We start from the raw sequence: 18,898 nt of genomic DNA, 5'->3' as shown, positions 1-18,898 counted from the left end.
CCTTCAGTAGGTGAATAAATAAACTGTAGTACATTCAGACAATAAAATATTATTCAGTGCTGAAAAGAAATGAGTTATCAAGGCATGAAAAAACACACAGAGGAAACTTAAATGCATATTAAGTGAAAGAAGCTAATCTGAAAAGGCTGTTTTATGACTCCAACTATATGACAATCTGGAAAAGGCAAAACTATGGAGACAGAAAAAAGATCAATGGTTTCCAGTGATGAGGGAGAGGGAGGGATAAACATGTGGTGCCCAGATAATTTTTAGGGTAGTGAAACTATTCTGCATGATACTGGGATGGTGGATGCATATCATTATACCTTTGTCCAAACCCATGAAGTGTACATCACCAAGAGTGAGCCCAAATGCAAAGTATGGGCTTTGAGTGATAATGCAGCAACACAGGCTCATCAGTCTCAACAAATGTACTATTCTGGTGTGGGATGTCCCCATTGGAGGAGGTTGCATGTGTGTGGGGACACAGGATATACAGCATCTCTGTACCTCCTGCTTGATTTTGCTGTGAACTTAAAACTGCTCTAAAAAATAAATTCAATGATTAAAAACAAAAACATGATTGTATGTAGGGTTGTGGGTGAGACTGGTCATCTGCTCCAGGTTCTGTGCCTCTTCCTTCCAATCCACAACCCCACGGGTGATGTTCTCAGCCATTTCTCCTCTGGCTTCTGTTTTCTTATTTTCCCTACTTTGTCAGAGTCCTCGGAATGCCAGTTTCCTATTGCAATGATGTTCCCACTAGCATCCAATTTCCATTGAATAGATTCTCTTCCTTTTCTGGTGCCCAATAAGCTTTAACTCCCTTCTCAGGTCTTTCAGACTGTAGGCTCCCTGGTCCTTACCAGTCACTCGTTTAATTCTATGTAATTGAGTCTGTCCTTTATACACTGCCATATGGCTTCAATATGTATGTTTTCAGTATCTCCTAATATGTGATCTCGAGACCCAGAGCATTTACAAAGATGCTGCAAATGGAATTTAATTAAAAACAGATGGATCCTCTTTGAAATGCTCCCTTATCAATTAACAATACCCAGCTGTCTTACTAATGCAATCCCAGAGAAGACAGAGACCGTTTAATCTCACTCCTTCCTTTTGTAGATGAAGAAACTGAGAGTCAGAGATCTTAGTGTGACTTCCCAAAGGTCATGCAGCGCGATAGGGACAACTCTGTGCTTGGAGTCAGAAGACCTGAGTTGTAGTCCCAGCTCTGTTTCTACTAGCCTAGGCTCCTCTCCAACTGCGATGTGAGTCTGCAGGGAGCCCCTGTGAGGTGCTCCCTTGTAGGGTGCTCTAGCTACCTCTGTGGCAGCAATGCTTGCATAGAGCAAAGTTTATTTCTTGCTGCTATCCTCCTCGTTCTCCTTTTCCTTCTCTCAGCCAGAGAAGGCGTATGTATATATATATTTTTAAGATCTCATATTTTGTCCTTTTAAGGAATAAGAATAAAAAGGTCATTGCAAAGACTTAAGGAGTCACTGATCTTACCTTGCAGGCTTATGGGAAAACAGAGGCTCAGAGGGTTATATTCATTTGCTCCAAATCATACAGAGGATGGTAAATCTGAAATTAGAACCTAACTTTGCAGACCTTTAATGGGATAATCCCTCCACCCCATCCTTGCTCCTCCCAGTATCGTGGCATAGCCTGATCTTGTGCAACCATTTCATTTAGCAAACGGGGTGGAAGGAGGGTTGGAGCAACCGAGAGGAGAGCACTTAGAAAAGATTTGAAAATACACTGCTCATTAATTTTGTGTGAAGGGGATCCATTGCTTCTAAAAACATGTGCCTGGGTCAGAGATAACACTGTTGCCCTGGGCTGCTCAGACGATGAAAAGCAGACGTTTATATTGGCACAGTCTTCTTCAGCTCACAAAAAAGGAAAAAAAGTCCTTTTTTTGTGCAAAGGCGGCATGGATTGTCAAATTCATTGTGTTTTTGTAGGAATTTGAGACAGTGAGAACATATTGGCCTTTATGTGCATATTATTTCTCAGTTTATTTTGCTGATAAATGTATTATCATTTAGAGACCAACTAACCTTTAACTTCCAGCATCCTGCCTTCACAAGCACAAGCAAGGTCAAAGGTTACTTTGTTTAATGAAAGATCAGGATGGTTATTACTCCAGCTCAGCCGCTGCAAAATGTAGTGTTTTCTTCCCTTTTTATATCTATTTTTAGAGGGTTCCTTTTTAAAATAAAATTTATCGGTGTTTTATAAAAAGAGGCAATGTTAATTATTTGTGAATTAGAGCACTCTGTGCTAATAAATTTGAAATCGAGATTTTTAAGCCCTTAGGCTCAAAAACAGCATTTCTTAAAAACTTCCCTGTATTAGTAACTCAGAGACATTTTGGACCTTTTAAATGCTTCACTAATGTTTGGGCTGAAATCTCAATTTCTATTTCCTAATCGCCTTGATTTTCATCTAAATCAAATAGCAATTTCAGCACCTTCAAGTAGGGATAGTGTTAAGGGCTGACTTGGGTCCCCTCTAAAATTTAGTCTTAACTCCCAGGACCTCAGAATGTGACTGTATTTGGAGACTGGGTCTTTACGGAGGCGATTAATTAGCGGGGTTTGGTGGTGCGTGTCCCAGCTGCTTGGGAGGCCGAGGCGGGAGGCTCACTTGAGCTCAAGAGTTTGAGGTTGCAGTGAGCCATGATCTCACCTCTACAAAGAGGGTGCTTAGCCCAAAAAGGCCTTTTCTTTTTTTTTCCCTCTTTCTTTTGAGAGTCTTGTTCTGTCACCCAGGCTAGAGTGCAGTAGCACAATCTTGGCTCACTGCAACCTCTGCCTCCTGGGTTCAAGTGATTCTCCTGCCTCAGACTCCCGAGTAACTGGGATTACAGGTGCATGCCACCACTCCCGGCTAATTTTTGTATTTTCATTAGAGATGGCATTTCACCATGTTGGCCAGGCTGATCTCCAACTCCTGACCTCAGGCGTCCCAAAGTGCTGGGATTACAGGTGTGAACCACTGCGCCTGGCCTTGAACTAGTTAATTTTAACCACATTTTCTGAAATATATTTAATGAAACTATGCAGTTTTAGTTAATGCCTAGCCAAGACTCTGGCTCGAGTGATAAAATGAAATGGCTCTGAATTCAGTACAGGGAAAATGGGTTACTCTACCAAATACTAGTTTAAAGGTGTCCTGCCGAACTCCTATTAACCTCAAGAGAGAAGTCTCCAGGTTCAAGAGGCCGAAGAAGAGACCCAGAAATAGCAAATGAGACATGAGGTTTTGCTTTTGTTTTTATTCTTTTGAGACAGAGTTTCACTCTTGTTGCCCAGGCTGGAGTGAAATGGCATGATCTCGGCTCACTGCAACCTCCGCCTCCCAGGTTCAAATGATTCTCCTGCTTCAGCATCCCGAGTAGCTGGGATTACAGGCATCACCACCATGCCCGGCTAATTTTGTATTTTTAGTAGAGACACGGTTTCTCCATGTTGGTCAGGCTGGTCTCGAACTCCGACCTCAGGTGATCCGCCCACCTCGGCCTCCCAAAGTGATGGGACTGCAGGCGTGAGCCACTTGCACCCGGCCGAGACATGAGGTTTTATTAGGGGCTTACAGATAGGGAGAGACTCCAGTGGTGGTGGGCTGGACAGGAGAACCCCAACTGCTGGTAAACAGCATGCAGTTTATATATCACTTTCACTTAACAACCTCTTCTTAATGACCACCTGGAAACCTTCACTTAACCCCAAACTCAGGCCCTCAATTCTCTATTTGGCCTGTGTCCCGCGGACCAGGCGGGGGGCTTACACATTCCTTATAGGCAAGGAACAAATCTCTAGGTTGGCCACGCTGGATTCCTTAGCTCAGAACACACGTTCAGGTGCATCTGCCATACAGGGTCATTCTAGAGATATGCTTAATTATTGTTGTCAGGTGCGTTTACCCTACAAAAGGCTGCCGGCCAAAAATGTGGTAGAGTTAGAATATGCATCCAGGTCTTCTGACCCTGTAATTTGGGGCTCCTTCCCCACATTCATCGTCTTTCTCTGAGTGTTAATGTGTTGCCCACAGCATCTCTCTCCCTAGTCATTCCCTTGGAAGGGTGAGTTCCAAAGAGAACCTCTCAAGATGTTCACAGAACCACCAAGGCCGACTTGTATTAAGTCCCTTTCACACCCACACCCTGATTTGTGGAAGACCCTTTCTAGTTTCAGTACATACGTCAGGCACATGTGGATAGTTGCACATCTGATTTTCATAATCATTTTCAGCCTCAAAATATTTACAGATGTCAACTAGTGAGTCCTCGGAGAGTCCTCCAGTGAGGCAGGCAGTTCTAATTTCAATTTTGTGAAAAGGGAAATTAAGGTATTGAGAAATGATGGGATTTCCTTTAAGTTCAGCAGGAGGCCCGATTCTAGAAAACCGGTTATTTCAGGCCAGGCTACACAAACTCAACACTCTTGGGCATAACATCAGGTCCCTTAATTGCCTGTGAGGTGGCTGTGTCCTTATACTAGCACACTGTGGGGACACAAATGAAGGAATGATGATACCTTAAGCTTATTCTTCCTGGGGCATTTATACTTACACACTGAAGCAAACTGTAACATTTCAGGATCACTCCAAACAGAGAAGGGTACCATCAGCAAGAATCCCATGTGGATATCTGTAAGGATGTTGACATGGGATAAAAAAGCAAACTGTCATCTATCTTGATGAATATGGACTAAAGAAGACATTCTGATCTAAATCATTAAGGAAATACTATAGAACCACAAGGAATGCAAAATTTAAGCTCGCTATCTATCTCCATCCTCTTTTCTATACAGTCTCCTACTCAATGATTTTTCAACTTTAAGATGGTGTTAAACCATTGCAATTTCAATGTAATGTATAGTAGTAAATAAATTACATGAGATGTTCAACACTTTATTATAAAATAGGCTTTTTATTAGATGACATTGCCCAGCTGTAGGCTAATATAAGTGTTCTAAGCACTTTTAAGGCAGGCAAGGGTAAGCTATGGTGTTTGGGAGGTTAGGTATATCAAATGCATCTTTAACTTATTAGATTTTTGGCTTATGATGAGTTTATCCAGGTGTAACCCCATCTGGACTTTTATAGTCTAACTCATAGGTGACCACAAATGAAACTCTGCCTGGGTCATCCCAAAAGTCCCCAAGTATTCTAGCTTTGCACGGTCATCTTTTCCTTTACTATCCAAATGAAGTGATGTGCACAACAGGAAATGCTTAGGTTCCTACAAGAACTGAGACTTTAAGCAAATGTCTTTTGGGATGCTGTCTAAGCCATCTTTCTCTTTGAAGTCACTTAGAGATGGTGTGTTCATTATATGATCAAAGTGTTTAGCCTGTGCAGGGAGCTCTGAGAAGGTCAGCTGAGCAGGTCGGAGGTGGATCTAAAGAGACAGGGCAAGGCTGGGGGCCGGGTTTTCTGACTGTCCAGCTAAGAACTTACATTTTACCCTAAAGCAGGGGTGAATTCATGTTTTGTGGTTTTTGAAGTTTATCAAACTTGCAGGGGTAGTGGTGAGAGATGAGGCCCCACCACAGCCAGCTCTATGTCTCCAAACCAGACAGAGGAATCTGGATCTACATGCAGGGTAGATTTAGACTATGTAAGCTCCCATATGGGATGGCCAGACCACACCCTCTAGGAAGATTTTAGATAGCTCTGAGATATTCAGATAGATACTGAGATTTCCATGCAGCCCAGGATATAAACTTCTCCAAGAGAAGAAAGAGAAAATTGGAACATGACTGGCCTGACTTATGGGGGGGCCTTAGGATTGCATTTGGGATGAGACTGTGGAGTCATACAGATTTGGGAGAGGCAGAAAGAAGAAAAGGAGGGAGGGGAGTGGGCTGTGCCTAGGAGGTATGTTTCTCTGGCCCCTTTCTTTTTCTAAATGCCTGGAAGGTCAGAGAAAGTGATGGGCAGTGATGGTGGGGAGAGGAGTTTGTAAAAAGGTAAAAGCAATGCAAACTAGAGAGTTCTGCAGGAGGAAGCTGACTTCCACTGGCTAGGGAGGACAAGAAATACCATCCAAGCAGAACCGGGCTTGAACTAGGTATTATGGGAAGAAAAATCCATAAGTAGAGAAGCACAGGACTGCCCTGAGCTGCAGTGTGGAAGGGGGAAAGTGGGCAGCATGGGCAGGGAGCCCCAAGGGGTCATCTGAGCAGAGGGGAGGGCTTGCGCAGGCAGCGTGTGGGAGGGGGGTCTGGAGAGACAGGGTGAGGCTGGGGGCAAAGTCCTCTGGCTATCCAGCTAACAACTTACATTTTACCATAAAGGCAGGGGTGGATTCATGTTTCATGTTTTTTGAAGCTTGTAAATAAAATTTAGGTTGGGGGTGCAGTGAGCTATGATCACTCCACTGTACTGTAGCCTGGGCCACAGAGTGAGACCCCCCCTCTAAAAATAAAATAAAATAAAAAATAAAAATAAAAGAATTTGAGGGGAGGTGGTAGGCACTGTAAGAAAAAGAATCTGAAATTATGAAAACAAAATTGCCAGGGCTCCCAGCATATGCAAGTGATGGGCCATGAAGCTCAAGCTTCGTTAGCCTTGCATGTTCTTGAGCAGGGGGGATTCTCTGGGCTGCCACATTGGAAAGAACTGTTTGGTTCCGGGATGAATGCAGATGTTTTGGAGTGTTCAGGGTGGTAACAGATGAGTTTGCAAGCTTAATGGGGACTATGTTGGTTTCCTTGGGCTGGTTTAACAATTACCACAAGCTAGGTGGCTTGAAGACAATAGAAACGTCTTCCCTTCCAGTTTAGTCTGAAATCGAGGTGTCAAAGGTTTGGTTCCTCCTGGAGGATGTGAGGGAGAAACTGGGCTCTCCTTTTCTCCTGGGTTCTGGTGGTTGCAGGAGTCTGTGGCATTCGTGGCTTAGAGACACATCACTCCAATTTTGGCTTCCATCTTCACATTGCCTTCTTCTCTGTGTTCTCTCCTCTTCCCATAAGGATACCAGTCATTGGATGTGGGGCTCACCTTAAACCCAGGATGATTTCTTCCTGATATCTTTAATTACATTGGCAATAATCCTATTCCCAAATAAGGTCATAGTAACAGGTACCAGCAGGTTAGGACTTAGACATACCTTTTTTGGAGACACTATTCAACCCCCTACAGGGTCTAAACAAAATATCGCACAGTGTAACATTTATGTCTATACCTGGACCCGCGATCTCTTGTTGCTGTGCCCTTATATCAAATTCAGATCTTGACTGTGAGACCTTGGAGGGGTCACTGACCTCCCTGGGCCTTAGTTTGTTCAGTAAAAAAGAGGTGGTTCTTACATTTTGCTTCACATAAAAATTTGAAAATCTGGCCAGGTGTGGTGGCTCACGCCTATAATCCCAGCACTTTGGGAGGCTGAGATGGGTGGGTCATTTGAGGTCAGGAATTTGAGACCAGCCTGGTCAACATGGTGAAACCCCGTTTCTACTAAAAATACAAAAATTAGCCAGGTGTGGTGGCAGGTGCCTGTAATCCCAGCTACTTGGGAGGCTGAGGCAGGAGAATCATTTGAACCTGGGAGGCGGAGGTTGCAGTGAGCTGAGATTGCGCCACTGTACCCCAGCCTGGGCGAGAAAGTGAGACCCTTTCTCAGAAAAAAAAAAAAAAATTGAAATTCTTATTGTTCAGGCCATGCCTCATATCAGTTAAACCAGAATCTCTCAGGGGTGGGATTTAGGAATTAATAGTGTTTAAAAACTATACAGGTGATTCCAGTGCACACTGAGTTTGAGACTAGTGCTCAACTTTAAATGTACAGGTGGATCAGTGTGAAAATGCAGATTCCGATTTGGTCCGGGACGGGACCTTAGACTCTGCATTTCTAACCGTCTATCTCCCAGATGATGCTGAGGCAGCTGGTCTGAGGCCCACACCAAGTCTGAGGGCCTGGATGACCTTGCACAGCCTTCTGAGCTCTTACATCATCCTATTCACTCTCCTGCAGTGGCCAGGCTGCAGGCTGTGATGGAGTGAGGTAGAAACAACATCTTAACAGGAAATGGCTTTTGCTGAGAGACAGTTCAGTTTGGAGGTGGTTTATATATTGGGAAAGTCCATATGCTACACATAAATGGGATCTAATGAATCTAATGACATTATTTAGAAACAGTTTCACTAAATGAAAGGCAGCAGCCAGCCCTGTGAGCTTTCTCCTGCACCCTGGAATGCTTCTGTTTAGTATAACAAGTGTTAATACAGCCTCCCAAGACCTCTGAAAAGGGACAGCGCCCTTTCAGCAAACCAAAACGCCAGGAAAACAGTGAGAAGGATGTAAACAGTGTTCAACTTCAGATTTTAATCTGTCAAGTGCTGGTACTAGAAAAACAAACCCCTCCTCAGCCTGGCCCTGAGGTCTGGGCTGTGTCAACTTTGTCACTGAGTATTTGCACTCCACACAGGGTGGGTGGGGCAGGAAGGAGAAGTGTGTCCAAAGACCAAGGCTTTCTGCGCTGAGTCCACTTGACCACCCTGGGATGCGTACCTGCTCAGAGACTGGGCTTGGATGCTCAGTGGCGATTCTCACCTATAGCTGCCTGTTAGAATCATCTGGGGACGTTCAGATGGTACCTGTGTCTAGGCTCTCACCAGACCAATTAAAAATAATTTTTCTTGGGGTGGGGCTTGGGCAAGGGTATGTTTTCAATTTCTTCAGGTAATTCTGGTGTATACCAAGGACACTTTGAAGGTTCTGTGGCTATCTAGCTTGTAGTAGACTGTATAATTTGTTCGGCATATGTTTACTATGAGTCCTTACTATGTGTAAGTGTCAATTTGGGCTGCTGTAACAAAATACTTTAAACTGGTGACTTATAAACAGAAAGTTATTTCTCACAGTTCTGGGGCTGGGAAGTCCCAGATCAAGCTGCTGGCAGATCAGTGTCTGGCAAGGGCTCTGGTTCCCAGATGGCATCTTTTCCCTGTGTCCTCACTTGGAGAGGTGAGGGAGCTCTCTGTGGTCTCTATGGATGCTCATCCTATTCACGAAGGCTCTGCCTCATGACCTGATCACCTCCTAAAGCACCCAGCTCCAAATATCCTCACATTGGGGATGATGAATTCTGGGGGGACACATTCAGTCTATAGATAGCAGCAAGGCTCTGTGCTCGGCACAGGGGAGACAGCAGAGAACAAGACGGCCAGAAGCCGGGAGGGAAGATACAAAACAACAAGTTATTAATATAAAACTTGGGAATTTCAGTCGTAATCGAGAGCTATAAAGGTGAAGTATGGGATGCTACCAGACAGAGCGTGTCCGTGGAACAGAACCCAGCCTGAGAGGCAGCCTTGCAGAAGTGACATTTGAACAGAGTTTTGGGAGATGGGTAGGAATTATCTAGGGAGAGAAATGGGGGGAGATTGTTCTTGGCCAACGGAACAGCGAGTGTCAAGGCCTGGAAGAAGGAGGTGCATGATGGATTAGAGGAACTGAGGAGAGGCCTCGATGGGGCCATGGGACACAGGAGGGGACAGCTGAGCCTCCTGGGTGGAAGGGGCCAGCCTTGGGGACCAAGCTGGGATTTGGCATCTATTAGTTTGGAGCTGTGTAAATATCTTTCAAAATGTTTAGGTTCCCAAGGAAACTCCTCCAGGGCAGACAGAGCCCATGTGCCTTCTAATTCTTTTTTTTTTTTTTTTTTTTTTGAGATGGAGTTTCACTTTTGTCACCCAGGCTGGAGCACAGTGGCATGATCTCGGCTCACTGCAACCTCCGCCTCTCGGGTTCAGGCTATTCAACTGCCTCAGCCTCCTGAGTAAGCTAGACTACAGGCATGTTTTGGAGCTGGGTGCCAGCAGAGCCCCTCTTTGGTCCCGGACACTCTGCATCTGATGGTACCAAAATAGGAGGGCAAAGCTGGGCGCAGTGGCTCACGCCTGTAATCCCAGCACTTTGGGAGGGAGAGGTGCATGGATCACTTGAGGGTAGGAGTTCAAGATCAGCCTGGCCAACATGGTGAAACCCTGTCTCTACTAAAAATACAAAAATTAGCTGGGCATGGTGGTACATGCCTGTAGTCTCAGCTATTCAGGAGGCTGAGACACAAGAATGGTTTGAACCCGGGAGGCGGAGGTTGCAGTGAGCCCAGATGGCACCACTGCACTCCAGCCTGGGCAACAGAGTGAGACTCCAACTCTCTCAAAATAATAATAACAATATTTCTTTAAAATGTTTTTTTCTTTCTCCACCATCTCTTACCACCTTTAATTTGTACTATCATTTGAAGTTTATGAGAGCCCTCACCTAAATATTATCCATTTAATCCTTTCAAGACATAAGAGTAGACCACTGTTTATAGAAGAGAAGATTTAGAGAAGTTTTGCTACTTGTGAAAGGTTTCAGGGTGAGTAGAGACTCTTTTTCCCACTGGTCACAAAATGAAATCAGATACTATTTTATAACCTGCCTTATTCATGTAACAGAATCACTGAGTATTTTATTCACATTCTCAAATATTCTTCAAGCATGTCATTTTTTATTTCTTTATTCTTACTGTGATCATTTTAAGTGTGTAATCTTGAAGTTATTAAAACATAAATATGTGATGTGCACAGGAAAAGATTTGAGGGTGTTCATGCTAAAATGTCACCTCCAGTTATGGATAGCTAAATGTGGTGTACTTGACTTTTTTAAAAACAGATTTACAATGCATTTATTACTTTTATAACAAAAAGTATGACAAATATAGGTCAAAGAATTATTAATTTTCTATCTGCTAAGAGATTTGACACAGGAGATTCTATAACTTTTAATTAATTGACTAAACTGAATAAATACGCGTTGTGTAAAAGCACTTTAAAGGACTAGAACAATGATCGTGCAATAATCTACAAGTAAGAATGTCATTTTTTAAATTGGCTGCTTCTGGCTGGGTGCGGTAATCCTAGCACTTTGGGAGGCACAGGTGGGAGGATTGCTTGAGGCTAGGAGTTGGACATCAGCCTGGGCAACATAGGGAGATTCCATCTCTGCAAAAAATTAGCTGAGTGTGGTGGCACATAACTATAGTCTCAGCTGCTGGGGAGGCTGAAGCAGGAGGATCCCTTGACCCCAGGAGGTCAAGGCTGCAGTGAACTATGATTGTGTCACTGCACCTCAGCCTGGGCAATGGAGCAAGACCGTATCTCTTAAAAAAACTGCTGCTTCATATTCCTTTATTTGTATACAACCTGATTAGTACTATATTAATGGATATTTGTTTTCTCTGATTTTTGTAAATATTTATGTTATCTGCAATCAATAGCCTTGATAAATACATTTTTGAGGATATTTTTGACAAATTTCTTTAGGAAAAAAATCCTATAAGTGAAATTACTGGGTCAAAGGCTATGTACAATTGAAAAGTATTTTTAAAATGTATATGTTACTAAATTGCCTTCCAAAATAATTGTACAAATTTAAATTCTCACCAGCAGTGTATGGGACTGCCCATGGAAAACTTTTCAATGAAGCAAGGCCAGTTGGTCTGTAGCACTTTGGTTGCTGCCAATATTTAAGTCAAGTGTTTCACAATGGAGTGCTTTGTGACCCAGACGCACCCATTTCCTCTTTGTTATGTTGTTGCTTACTTTATTCCCAGGTCTGCTTTGGATTTTCAGGGTCCAAGGTGGTGTTGCTCAATTTTTTCTGGAGCTACTTTCTCCCTTAACTCTCTCTGCGTAAACCTTACTTATCCTTCTAGATGAGCTTGGGTCTCTCTACGTATTTATGAGACAAAGAACACAGGTTCACCATTTTCCCTCAGCAGTTACTAAGTTTCCTTATACCTTTGTCCAATTCCAGGAATTCCAGTTCCATAGTCACAGATATCAGGACTTTAAGTGTTGAAAGGGACTTTGGAGGTCACCAGGCCCATCGGTCCATCCACAGCAGCCTGACACTTGACCAAGGATCATCAAATAGCTGGATGTGGCCGGGCGTGGTGGCTTCTGCTTGCAGTCCCAGCACTTGGGGAGGCTGAGGCGGGTGGATCACCTGAGGTCAGGAGTTCAAGACTAGCCTGGCCAACCTGGCAAAATCCTGTCTCTTCTAAAATTGCAAAAAAATTAGCCGGTATGGTGGTGGGCACCTGTAATCCCAGCTACTCGAGAGGCTGAGGCAGGAGAATTGCTTGAACCCAGGAAGCAGAGTTTGCAGTGAGCTGAGATTGCGCCATTGCACTCCAGCCTGGGCAACAAGGGTGAAACTCCATCTCAAAAAAAAAAAAAAAGAAAAAGGCTGGATGTTCATCTCTCTAGGATGTGTCCGGTTCCAGTGTTGGGTCATTCTTTTTTTAAATTTATTTTTAATGTATTTTTAATTTAGAGACATAATCTTGCTATGTTGCCCAGGCTGGTCTTGAACTCCTGGCCTCAAAGTGATCCTCCTTCCTTGGCTTCCCAAAGTGCTGAGATTACAGACCTGAGCCACTGCAGCTGGTCCCATTGCTGGATCTTTCAAGCTGTTATACTGAGAGCAAGTCTAGTTTCCTTAGATATTAAAAAATTATGAAGTCTTTCAAAAACACAAAAATGCAGCAAATAATATGATACCTGTGTTCCTACCACTTGGATTTACTAAATCTTAATATTCTGTTATATTTACTTTAACATTCTCTTTAAAAACAGAAAGCATTCTAAACGCAGGTGATACAGCTGCTCTTCTTTAAGACTGACTATTCTAGGCCTTTTGTATTTCCATATAAATTAAAAAGTAAAATTGTCCCATAATTTTAAAAACTGATCTCTGTTTCTGGACATTTTACTCAATATTTTACTATTATGAGTCAAACTACAATAAACATTTTGTACATACATATTTATGTACATTCTTAACTTTTTTCTGAATATAAATTCCTAGGAATTGGATTGCTAGTCAGTGATTAAACATACTTTCGAAGGCTTTTCAGACAAATTGTCAAACTGCCCCTCCTGAGATGTATGAGAATGCCCTGTTCTTTGCATTCCTGTTATCATTGGATATTATCTTGATTTTTCTTTCTACAATAGGATAGACATAAAATGCTATTCTATTGTAGTTATAATTTTCATTTTATTGATTGCTAAAGAAGTTAAAAATTTAATCATGTTTATTGACCCTTTAATAAACATGATTTTGTGATTCACCAGCTTATTTCCTTTGCTTATTTTTGTATTGGAATATTATTTTGCTGTTGATTTATAAATACTCTTTATGTTATACATGTTGCAAATATTATCTGCATTTATTTATCTTTCAATTTTATTTCTTCTTCTTTTTTGAAAAACAGAAGTGTAAACATAGTCAAATCTATTGGTCTTTTTTTCCTTTGAAACAAGGTCTTGCTCTGTTACCCAGGTTGGCATGTAGTGATGCAATCATAGCTCCCTGCAGCCTCAACCTCCGGGGCTCAAGTGGTCCTCCCACCTCAGCCTCCACAGTAGCTAGGACTACAGGCACCCACCACATGCCCTGCTAATGTTTTATTTTTATTTTTGTAGAGATGGGGTCTCACTGTGTTTCCCAGGCTAGTTTCAAACTCTTAGGCTCAAGTGATCCTCCCACCTTGATCTCCCAAGGATTATAGGCGTGAGCCACTGCACCCAGCTCTATTGGTCTTTTTTGTGCTTTTTCCTTTTGGTGTTAAGCTCCCTTATCTTAAAATTATATAAATATATTCTTATATTTTCTTCCAGTAATTTTTAATCTACTTAAAAATGTGGAATACATTGTGAGCAAGAACTCTTAAATTTTTTTTCCCTCTCAGGCTTATTCAGCTACCCCAATATTACTAGGCATCTATGATGTCCCCAGGGGTCTCAGATACCACTTTTATCTTATACCAAATACTTACATAGATTTTAGATTTTTTTCTTGTACTCTCTAGTCTATTTACAGCATATCACTTTAATGAGCTAATTACTATAACTTTTGATTATCTTAACTTCGTTATATATTTTAATAACTGACGAGATGCCATTATTGTTTAATTTTTCTTAACTATTATTGTATATTTTAAGTTGTTTTTGTTCTAAAACCCAACACAAAAATATTTCATAATAGAAAAATAAAAGCAATGCATGTCATGGCCAATATTATATGCAGTGATTAGGGTGTAAAATAAAAGGTATAGGCTCTCTCTCTTTCTTCTCTGCAGTTAACACTGTTAATGTTAACACTTTTAGTTGTTTGTTAGCACAAATAATTGCTCATTTCTTCCTGATGAACTTTATATTACTTTTTCTTATTTTAAAAATTGGAATTGCCTTAAATTTATGAGATAATTTGAGAAAGGATTGCTGTCTTTATTATTTTTGAGTCTGTGCATCTAAGAACAAATCACATTCCTTGATTTATCTGAATATCTTTTATGTACATCAGTAAAGTTTTACAGTTATTTTCTTTTTCTTTTTTTCCTGAGACAGAGTTTCACTCTTGTTGCCCAGGCTAGAGTGCAATGGCGCGATTTCGGCTCACTGCAACTTCCGCCTCCCGGGTTCAAGCGATTCTCCTGCCTCAGCCTCCCGAGTAGCTGGGATTACAGGTGCGTGCCACCACACCTGGCTATTTTTTTTTTTTGTATTTTTAGTAGAGACAGGGTTTCACCATGTTGGCCAGGCTGGTCTCGAACTCCTGACCTCAGGTGATCCGCCTGCCTTAGCCTCCCAAAGTGCTGGGATTACAGACATGACCACTGCACCTGGCCTACAGTTATTTTCATATAGGGCCTTCATATTAAAAAAGTTTATTCCTTGGGATGTTATCTTTTATTAGATTTTATTTATTTATTTATTTGAGATAGAGTTTCGTTCTTGTTGCCTAGGCTGGAGTGCAATTGTGTGATCTTGGCTCACTGCAACCTCCGCCTCCTGGGTTCAAGCGATTCTCTTGCCTTACCTTCCTGAGTATATGGGATTACAGGTGCCTGCCACCACACCCAGCTAATTTTTGTATTTTTAGTAGAGACAGGGTTTCACCATGTTGGTCAGGCTAGTCTTGAACTCCTGGCCTCAGGTGATCTACCCACATCGGACTCCCAAAGTGCTGGGATTACAGGCATGAGCCACTGTGCCTGGACTTTTATTACATTTTAGAATGGTATTATTTCCTGTTATATTTTCTCACTAGTTATTGCTTTAAAGTAGGTAAACCACTGTTTTGTTGTATATTATTTTATGACTAGTCATGTTACTAATTATTAGTAATCATGAGAATTTTAGCTATTTCTGTTGTTTTATACAATCACACTACCTATGTAAATGATTTTTTCTCTTTTTTGATAGCTATATTGATGTTATTTTTACATAGAAAAACACAAGTCATAACAATTACTAGTGTACCTTTTTAAACAGAAATAATAGTCGTGGTTTGATTACCTATTTGTTTTCGTTATCTTGTTGCAAAGGTAAAAAGCTCTAGAACAATATGAATTAGTGGTGCTTAAATGGTCATATTTGTTTTTTTCTGTTTTTTTTTTTGTTGTTGTTGTTGTTGTTGCTGTTGTTTTGAGACGGAGTCTCTCTCGTTGCCCAGGCTGGAGTGCAGTGGTGCAGTCTCGGCTCCCTGCAATCTCTGCTTCTCGGCTTCAAGCGATTCTCGTGCCTCAGCCTCCTGAGTAGCTGGGATTACAGGCGTCTGCCACCTCTGGCCTGGCTAATTTTTGTATTTTTAGTAGAAATGAGGATTCACCATGTTGGCCAGGCTGGTCTCGAACTTCTGACCTCAAGTGATCCATCTGCCTCAGCCTCCCAAAGTGCTGGGATTACAGGTGTGAGCCACTGCGCCCGGCCGACATATTTGTTTTGATTCTACCTTTTTTGTTTTCCAGCTGTGGACATGCAATGGCACTGGATTATTCTATAAAGCTGTATTTTCTTTAAAAATAATACTTCTTAATTTGGGATTAGGTTTATAGAAAAGTTGCAAAAATAGTCCAGAGCATTCCTGTATATCCCGCACCCATTTTCCCCCATCGTAGTCTTACATAACCATCAAAACTAAGAAGCCAACATTGGTATCTAACTATTAACTAAACTCCAGACTTTATTTGAATTTTACTATTTTTTCCCACTAATATTCCTTTTCTATTTCAGCAACCTATCCAGTATACCATGTTTCATTTAGTTGTCATGTCTCATTGTTACCAGAAAGCGGTCCCAATTCAGACTCCAAGAGAAAGTTTTTGGACCTCAAGTAAGAAAGAATTCAGAGCAAGTCCATGGAGTAAAGTGAAAGCAAGTCTTTTAGGAAAGTAAAGGAATAAAGAATTGCTACTTCATAGGCAGAGCAGTGGTATGGGCTGCTTGACTGATTATACTTATAGTTATTTCTTGATTATATGTTAAAGGAGGGGGTGGAGGCCAGGCGTGGTGGCTCACACCTGTAATCCCAGCACTTTGGGAGGCTGAGGCAGAAGAATCGCTTGAACCCAGGAGACGAAGGTTGCAGTGAGCCGAGATCGCACCACTGCCCTCCAGCCTGGGTGACAAAGTGAGACTCCATCTCCAAAAAAAGAAGAAGGGGTGGATTATTCATGAGTTTCCCAGGAAAGGGGAGGGGAATTCCTGTAACTGAAGGCTCCTCCCCTTTCTAGATCATATAGCATAACTTCCTGATGTTGCCATGGCATTTGCAAACTGTCATGGGGATGGTGGGGGTGTCTTTTAGCATGCTAATGCATTATAATTAGCATATAATGAGCAGTGAGAACAACCAGAGGTCATTTTCCTCATCATCCTGGATTTGGTGGGTTTTGGGCCAGCTTCTTTACTCCATCCTGTTTTATCAGGAGGGTCATTGTGACCTGTATCTTGTGTCAACCTCTTGTCTCATCCCGTGATTAAGAATGCCTGACCTCCTGGGAATGCAGCCCAGCAGGTTTCAGACTGATTTTACTCAGCTGCCATTCAAGATGGAGTTGCTCTGGTTCAAACACCTCTGACATCATTAGTGTCCTCCAATCTGTGATAGTTTCTCAATCTTTCTTTCTTTTTTTTTTATGAGATATTAGTCAAGTATTTTGTAGAATGCCCCTCAATTTGGATTTTCTCATGACTAGCCTGTGGTTTTGGGAAGACTACAGATAAGAGTTTGCATCCCATCATGGGATACATGTTGTCATGACTTAGTACAGGCAACGTGAACCTTGATCAACTGGCCAAGGTAGTGTTTGCCAGGTTTCTACGCTGTAAAGTTACTTTCTCCCCCACCGATGCTCTGTTCTTGGGAAGCAAGTCACTAAGTCCAGCATACACTGAAGGATGAAGGGGTTGGGGGAGAGAATTGATTCTAATTAAATGAGAATCTTTCTGATATTTTGCTATTATGATGTCGACTCTTGGTTTGTTTTAGATATTCTTGACCATGTTAGAGATGTAACTAAAGAAACGCATTTTTACATGAGCATCAGCTACCTAAATTATCATTTGGGGAAGAAATGAAAAAAAATGAGTATTGGGAAACAGAAGGACTTTGAAGAAATTAAAACAGTAGAAAGAAATTTTACTACTTGAATTAATTCAGAGGAAGCTCATCTGAATTAGGAAAAAGTCTATGCAGAATCTTTGACTTATTCCTTTTTATCTCCACAGGTTCTAAAAGACTGTGTATTTTGGGAGTGCAGCAAGGGTTGGTGGAATGGAACTGAATAAACAAGTGGGTTTGTTATCCATCTCCGGAAGAATCTCTTAATTTTCTTGCCATTTAAAGTGTATTCAAGCCAGAAACATATTTCAGGCTCCTTTTAAATCTTCTCTAAAAAGAAAGCCAGATTCAAAGGATTTGAATAGACATTTCTCCAAAGAAGATACACATGGCTAATAAGCACATGAAAAGATGCTCAAGATCATTAGCCATTAGGGAAATGCAAATCAAAACCACAGTGAGACACCACTTCCCATCCATTAGGACAGCCAGAGTCAAAAAGATAGTAACTATTGGTGAGGATGTGGAGAAATTGGAACTGGCAGGGATGCAAAATGGTACAGCTGCTTTGGAAAATAGTCTGGCAGTTTCTCAAAAAGTTAAACATAGAGTTACATGACCCAGCAATTCTGCTTCTAGGTATACACCCAAGATAAATGAAAACGTATGTCCACACAAAAACTTGCACAAGAATGTTCATAGCAGCACTATTCATAAAAGGCCAAAACTAGAAACAATCCAGGTATACATCAATTGATGAAAGGATAAATCAAATATGTCATAGCCACACATCAGAACATTACTGGACAATAAAAATAAATCAGCTACTGATACATGCTACAGTGTGGATGAACCTTGAAAACATCATGCTGGGGGTGGTGGCTCAGGCCGAGCGTGGTGGCTCACACCTGTAATCCCAGCATTTTGGGAGGCTGAGGCAGTTGGATCACCTGAGGTCAGGAGTTCGAGACCCACCTGGGCAACATGGTGAAACCCTGTCTCTATTAAAAATACAAAAATTAGCTGGGTGTGGTGGCACATGCCTGTAATCCCAGCTGCTTAGGAGGCTAAGGCAGGGGAATTGCTTGAGCCTGGGAGGCAGAGGTTGCAGTGAGCCAAGATTGCACCATTGCACTCCAGCCTGGGCGACAGAGCGACACTCTGTCTCAGGGAAGAAAAAAGAAAACATCAGGCCGGGTACGGTGGCTCATGCCTATAATCCCAGCACTTTGGGAGGCCGAAGTGGGTGGATCACCTGAGGTCAGGAGTTTGAGACCAGTCTGACCGACATGGAGAAATCCTGTCTCTACTAAAAATAAAAAATTAGCCGGGAGTGGCGGTGCATGACTCTAATCCCAGCTACTTGGGAGGCTGAGGCAGGAGAATCACTTTAACCCGGGAGGTGGAGGTTGTGGTGAGCCAAGATCGTGCCATTGCACTCCAGCCTGGGCAACAAGAGCGAAACTCTGTCTCAAA

The 18,898-nt window shown here is 42.1% G+C and overlaps 1 long non-coding RNA gene across 1 annotated transcript; it reads right to left on the bottom strand.

Annotated features, from left to right (window-relative positions):
* Positions 1-3,175: 3,175 nt before the first annotated feature.
* On the bottom strand, positions 3,176-11,657 carry LOC129060964 (uncharacterized). Its single transcript, XR_008527874.2, has 3 exons — positions 11,452-11,657; positions 4,583-4,660; positions 3,176-3,652 (listed from the first exon to the last, which is right to left on the bottom strand). It is a non-coding gene; the product is annotated as an uncharacterized LOC129060964 (long non-coding RNA).
* Between the last annotated feature and the right edge of the window lie 7,241 nt (positions 11,658-18,898).

The sequence above is a fragment of the Pongo abelii genome, chromosome 7, assembly GCF_028885655.2.
Source record: "Pongo abelii isolate AG06213 chromosome 7, NHGRI_mPonAbe1-v2.0_pri, whole genome shotgun sequence".
Taxonomy (NCBI): domain Eukaryota; kingdom Metazoa; phylum Chordata; class Mammalia; order Primates; family Hominidae; genus Pongo; species Pongo abelii.
Note: the sequence above shows the minus strand (reverse complement) of the source record. Positions and strands in the feature narration are given on the sequence as shown.